This window comes from Lygodium microphyllum, chromosome 13, assembly GCF_053477565.2.
Source record: "Lygodium microphyllum isolate KBCC chromosome 13, Lygodium_microphyllum_v1.1.10, whole genome shotgun sequence".
In the NCBI taxonomy this organism is placed as follows: domain Eukaryota; kingdom Viridiplantae; phylum Streptophyta; class Polypodiopsida; order Schizaeales; family Lygodiaceae; genus Lygodium; species Lygodium microphyllum.
The window spans coordinates 112762343-112769491 of NC_141147.1; the positions used below are offsets into that span (position 1 = coordinate 112762343).

General features: G+C 37.1%; 1 long non-coding RNA gene across 1 annotated transcript; it reads left to right on the forward strand.

The window, feature by feature from the left end:
• The first annotated feature begins 4769 nt into the window (after positions 1 to 4769).
• On the forward strand, positions 4770 to 5266 carry LOC148027073 (uncharacterized). The gene is made up of 3 exons (XR_015692812.1): positions 4770 to 4871; positions 4981 to 5063; positions 5179 to 5266. It is a non-coding gene; the product is annotated as an uncharacterized LOC148027073 (long non-coding RNA).
• The last annotated feature ends 1883 nt before the right edge of the window (positions 5267 to 7149 follow it).

Consider the following 7149-nt stretch of genomic DNA (forward strand, 5'->3'; position numbering starts at 1 on the left):
TTTTCTTCTTCTTTTTTCTTTTTCTTTCTTTTTTTAAAAAACCTTTTGGCAATTCAAGTAACAAAATTGATATACAATAAGGTATGTAGCCTTAGAATGAGAAATTGAAGTATGAGATCAAAAGGCTGACTGCAAATAATAAAACTCAACACACAAGATGATTGGTGCATTGAGGTGTGTAGAATGAAGATTTGAACATTGATCCTAGACATTGAAACACATTGCTACATTGCTGATGAAGTTGTTATTGAAGAAGAACCTGAACTTATTGATGAAGATTGATATGCTCATTTTTTGAGAGGAATTGAATTTCTTTGCTAAATGAGCAACCATGGTACTCAATGGTCAACATACTAGCAAAGGCTTGATGCCAAATGGAGGGTTAGGTTTAGTAGAATTGATCTAGAGATTTGTCTCAACAACCTCCTCTGGAGCATCCTAGGGTTCAATTGTCTTGATTAGGAATAATTGGTGGGATGAGTTAGTAGGGACATCAGTGGCATTATGCCTAGGATCTAGAGTTGCAAGCATACCCTTCCAGCCACTGTGTCTGGGTTAGTAGAAGGTTTATGTACATCAGTACTCTGCTTCACATCATTTGATGAAGATGTAGTCATTGTAGTGCTAGAAGAAAAGGAAAGATTTGGTGTTGTGTCACACAGTCGTGGAATAAATCATTCATAGAAATCAAGATTTTATTCTAATGAAGCAAGGCCATCAAGAAGTTGTGGGTTATGGGTGAGAGAAAAGATATATCTAGTGACATCAATCATCATGTCTCATTGTCCTAATCGACTTGCAATATGTAGCTCTTCCTCTGAAAGAAGTTTTTCACATAAGGGATCAAGTTTAGCCAATTTACAAACTTTGACACCATAGACAAGTGCAAGCACTCAAAGAGATGTAGGAGCAACATATGTAGGATCATGCATTGAAGTCCAAAATGCCTTTCTTTGCTAAAAAATAGTCATTAGGTGGCTACCATATCATGGAGCTAATCCTCGACTAGAATACCATTTCCGTTCAAACTCACTTTGTCCTTTTTCTTTCTTGGCCAATGATGCAACATCTTTCTAACTTGTTGTGTACTTCTGAGAGTAGAACATAGGAATTAAGCGATGCTTCTCTTGCTCTACCTTGGTCATTTGCTTTATAACCTCTCCCACAATTTTTAAGTAGATCCAACAATTTTGAGATTGCTCTAACCATGTCAAAGGCTTTTCTAAGAGTTCTTGATGCTCAAGAGTCTAAATTTCAAGGTTAGCGCGAACATATGCACAAGCAAGTGAAGACAAGATTGTTTCATCTAGTTCTTGAGAACTCATAGCTTCTGATTGATCTTTGTGTTGCTCCCTCTTTTCTAATATCTCCATGATCAATGGTTTAGCTAGTTTCAAATGTATTGGAGCTTTTGGCTAAGAAGAACATGACTTGTGAATCAATGGATTCACTATGCTCTCTACACTAGATTCTATATCCTTGTGTGAGACTAAAGTACTAGAGGCTTGTTCTTCAGCTCAAGTGATAGTCTTGGTCATAGCCAAGGGCTAAGATTGTATGGGTTCCATCTGAAAAATGAAAGTAGTAACTTTCAATTCAATGAAGTGGTCAATCGTGATAGTCAAACATGACTGTGCACTTGGATCCTCAGATTGAGTGGAAGTCCTCATGGTCTTGGTAGTTTTAGATTTTTTTGGGACAACACTCATAGAGGGAGGTCATTGCTCTTTTGATGTTTTCATAGCTATCCCTAGGGGATCCTTTTCCTTAGATCGAGTAGCTAGAATAGACTGTTGCTGCTAGATTTTCTATTTTGCTTTGGGTGACAAAGGTTCTTGGTTTCAAGGAGACTTTGGTTATTGTGAATAACGAGCAACAACCTGGGTTTGTTGCTTATCAACACTTAAGGGCTTTATCTCATCTATCCTTCAACTTTTCGTAGCTTGAGCAGCCTCACATGGAAGTGGCTGCTTTGATTCTGGCTTTTCCTCCTCCTTGCTCGATGACTTTCTAGGCACTACCAGTTTCTCATCTAGATTAGCAGCAACTTCAAGTGGTTACTCTTTTGGAATTGTGGGCTCATGTGTCAGAGAAACTAGCTCATGAGTCACTAACTTATCCGGTATTATCTCCTCAAGTATCTTGGTCCATGACCTAGATTTGTGTATGTATCTCTTTTTCTTTCTCTTGGATTTGGATGGGACTTGGTCTATGGTCTCTAGAGGTGGCTTTGCAAGTGGTTTTGGTAACCAAATCCAACAATTTCCCACATAAACCCTTGAGCATGGAGGAACTCTTTGGGCACCCATCACGGCCTTGTGCTAGCTCTCTATTGACGCTTTGAATTACTTGCCCTAAATCTCTTCCACCTTCTACATGGAATCCTATTTCCAACAACTTGAGAAGCTGTGGTAGTGTCTCTAGTAGCTGTGGTCTTTTCTTTGGTTTCATGAGGGTTCCAACGAAGCAATTCTCTATTTTTCTTGTGTGCCTTGAGTAGTTCATTAATAACTTTCTAGTTGTCCTCTCTAGGCATTTGATTTGACTCTAAGACAAGCTTCTTGCCCTTCTCTAGAGAAGAGAGAAGGTTCCCTTTTCTAAAAGTAGTGACTATCTCCATGTCTTGTAAGATTAAGTGTATATGAGATGTGCTTCATAGTCCACAATGCATGTGGTTGCAAGCTTGAAAGGTCTTACAAGCAAAAATTCCTTTCCCACATCTTCTCGTTTTGAAAGAACATAAAACACTACGGGCATGCCTTTAGTATCAATAGCCAAGAGAATTTTGCATCGTCCTAAGAGCGAATAGGCTGATCCTCAATATGGCTTGATAGCTACATTGGTCGAGACGAGTCCAAGTTGTCTAATCTCAATCCATACCTCATAGGTCAAAATTTTGTAATTTGAAACTTTGTCTATGAGACTGTTAATGATGAGCTCTCACTAGTTAGTTTGATCCTAAGATATGTAGGAGGGATCAGCTCTTCATCTTCTAGGTCAGTGTTTGTGGCTTGGACATTTAAGATATTAGGCATGGTAGACCTAGTTAGGGCACTACATGAAACCTTACATATTGGATAGTCATGATACATGTGAGTGATGCTGCACTCAATGCATCTAAGGTCAACCTTTGGAAAAGTATCTATCACCATTTGGTCTGCTAGCTATGGCCTAGGATCTTGTGTTGCTAGCTCTTGCAACATGTGGATGGACACATGGATGGGAATATTCACTTGTTTGTGTTAACTCATCAGGTTTTAGAACTTTGAGACCTAAGGTCGAGTCCATTATGAGGCAAGTCAATAGAATGTAAGGCTCTTAATAGCCAAATGACAAACTCTAACTTTTCTTGCCATGATATTGTGTGGTTCTTGGTGTGGGTGTTCTCGTTCAACTCTCTAGGTTTGTCAATTCTTCTTGGATTTTGCAACTTTTTTTCATGGAGTTCCTCTCCTTCAAATCATCTCTCGTTGGTAAATTGGTGTTATCATCTTGCTTTAAGTGCAAGTGGTGAAATTATGGGCTCAATGTTTGGCTTGTCCTCTCAATTGTCGCAGTCTTGGAACTTTCTTCAAATGGGGTTCAAATTTATTCAAAGGGGGCTTGGACTTATGGTATCTTGGTCAACAATATTTACTCATCAAGCCCTTGTAATGATTGGAATGGAGCATATGATGATGGCAGCTTGGTTACACAAGTTGCCCCCTAATGACTTGTAGTGTGTCCTATATGTAGATGTGAAAGTGATTGTTGCAGTTGTGCATTATGATCCTAAATGACCTTAGGTAATGTCAGCCCAGTGTGTGTTGCCAAGGTTGCCTAGGTGCTATGTGCAATGTGTACTAGAAGGTCCTTGCAATATGACGAGGTGGTTACTTAGTCTAACAACCTCCTTGTTGAGTTCTTAAGTCATTAAGATATTTACTTCAAATGCTGACTTCAAAACCTACATGTTATCAAGGCTTTGCAGCACTCATTAGGAGAAATATGGACTCTCTTTTTTGCCCCTTAAGGAGTGAATAAACAAATATAGGCCTAACCAATGAGAGAGCTGGGATTCCAGATTCACGTAACATGAATCTTCTAGCCATATCTTGGACCAAATCTTCCCTCAGCAATAAAATAAGGGAAAAGGGGAGTATAAAGCTGTCACTTCTTGGAAGTTTGTGCCTCGAATTTTCATTTTCTTATTTTTTATGTTTGACTTTTCTTTTCTCCCCTTTTCAGTTTTCCCCTCTTTTTTAGGTGGAACTCAAATTTGTCATATCTCTTTCCCCGCTTCTTCTTTCCTGACAAAATTTTACAGCCTCACTGTTTCTTGCCCTGTCTGTAACCCTGTAAAATTTCATTTGCTTTGCACAAGCACAGAGAGAGTTTCATGTGTTTTATGAGAGCAGAGCTTGTTTTACCAAAGCCCTAAGATTCTCTTCACAAAACTCTACAAGTATATTTTTCTCTTCCATAGATGTTTTATGGTAAAGTTTTATCTCGTTTGGAGAAAACCTGTGCAAGTTATGTGCATTCTCTGACATGTAATTTCTTTTGTTTTGATGCTCTAGGAGTCACTTACAGTCAATAATAGTGATATTTTGAATACTCAACTTCTTCTTCAACATCTTAGGGTTTCTCTATAAACAAAGTTACAAGTATATTGTCTTTTTTTTTGTTGCTCCACTGTTAAATTTTATCTCGTTTAGACAAAATGTATACAAGTTACATGCATACTGAGCTTTCCTTTGTTTTTTTACTCCAAGAATCTTCGAGGGTGAAGAACAATGATTTATTAAGAACTCAACTTCTACATCTTTGGGATTTTGAACACTCAACTTCTTCTTCAACATCTTAGGGTTTCTCTGTAAACAAAGTTACAGGTATATTGTCTTGTTTTTTTGTTGCTCCACTGTTAAATTTTATCTCGTTTTAACAAAATGTATACAAGTTACATGCATACTGAGCTTTCCTTTGTTTTTTTACTCCAAGAATCTCCGAGGGTGAAGAACAATGATTTATTAAGAACTCAACTTCTACAACATCTTTGGGATTTTTTGCAGAGAAAGCCACAGGTATATTGCCATTTTTTACTACTGTTCCATGGTTAAATTTCAACACATTTGGACAAAGCCTATATAAGTTATATGTATGCGTTGACCCAATATTTCTTTTGTTTTTGTACTACAGGAATCTGTTAGTGAAGGAACAATGGTCTTGCTATAAGTCAACTTCTTGTTCAACATATCTAGGGATCTTTGTGAAAGAAATTACAGATACAATGTTTCTTTTTTAAATTGATCCATTTAAATTTAATTTCATTTGGAGAGAACATTTGCAAATTATACACATGTTGATAGGTAACTTTTGTATTTGGTTGTTACAGATGTCTTCACGGAGGAAAAATATCAGTAGCATACTTGCAGTGGAGGTCTTCAACAGGAAAGATAATGGCGGTAATTGGATTTGTGATAAGTATTATAAGTTGGATTGGATTTTGATGCACCCAAGTACTCAAGGGAGTTTCAAGGTCAAGCGCAAGGATGTTGCAAACCCTAGCAAACATTGGAAAGGTAGAATTCTAGAGTTCAGAAAAGTGTTTAATGGCACAAGTGCAGTAACAGAAGTGTTGATTCAACATGTTTATACGCATAAACAAATCTCTGTACACGACGAGAACAACATTGCAAATTATAAACAAAACAGTAAGTTGTTAAATTTTATCATTGATTATTCTTTTGTATCAGAGTTGTTTTTAAAAGTCTTTGCAGTATTCTAATTCAGTCTTGTTTGATTGACAGCTCTATATCCATCGACTTTGCATGAATGGCAGAATGTGGAATGTTTAAGCGGCAAGATACATGTTTGGCATGAAGAGATAGGTTCTTTGATCTATGATAATACCTCTACAAGTCAACTTGCCACTCAACATATATTTTTTTATAATTCATTGTATGTGGTAGAAAGCCAGAGATTGCAGCATGTCCCATTGCCGCCACTGTCTAGTGGTGAATGGTTCATTGGTAGCTTGGAGTTGTCAAGAGCTTGCAAGTCGAAGATAAAATCTGACATCAATAGTGCTATGAAACCCAGCACAGGCTCCAAAGATGTGCATCTTAATTGGTTTATTCCATTCTCATTGTTTGCACATTTATTTGGTTCATGTGATGTTTTGAAGAAAACAAAGATTACTTATCAATGCAAGTGTCCATCCGAGGAATGGATGAGTCAGCTATTGGGTGAGTCTTGGGAAGTCAAAAGAACACATTTTGATGAGACGATTGAGTGCAGGGTCAACCAATCTGATATTACATTCAGGTAAAACTTTTTTACTACTTTGCATACCTTGATTTAATTGACATAGGTCTCGCTTAGATGAATTGTTATGTTAGTCGCATTGATCACTTACCATTATTTTTGTTTTTATTACAGGTATTTCATTGCTAGACAAATTCTGTGCGTTCGCTTTCGATATAGAAGATGGCAACTTTTGCGAGGGGAGTGGATCAGCTTGGATCAAGATATCTGAGATGACACACATACAGTGCTCGTAGATGTGGTAATCTTGTGGAGTGGTCATAATCCTTTCGTAGTCAGTGCAGAGAGTCATTGGCCCATTTTATTTCTGAGACAAGAAATCCAATTAATGTCCAGTGAGCCCCTCTACAACTTCTATTTCAAGTTAGATAATAGAAAAGTCAGGACTCGTAGTGAGCACTCCATGACATGTAAACAATGTGCTTCTCCACATATCCTTGAGATAGTGGAATCCTTGTAAAAAAACTTTATAAAGAGCGAATACATACCTTTTTTGAACTTCTGAGTACTTTAAATTTTAGTTTACTGTGATCCAAGCGTGCGATAATACATACTGTAATTACTCAATTGTGCAGTTAAAAATCATAATTAAATTGCAGGTTAGAGGTCTATAATCTAGAGAATATTGTCTTTGCACAATGATATATTGTAGCGCATCTCTGCTGCTCGTTTCTTACATTTTAATATTAAATTGGATCGAAAGAGAATTTCAAGGCCTTTTAGATTTATTTTCTTTAAAAAATTATATATTTTCTCTCGTTAGACTTGAATATACTCAGCGACCCAAACATATTCGAGGATATAATAATGTAGAATGAAGCGTTTGTCTGTATGAGTAATTTT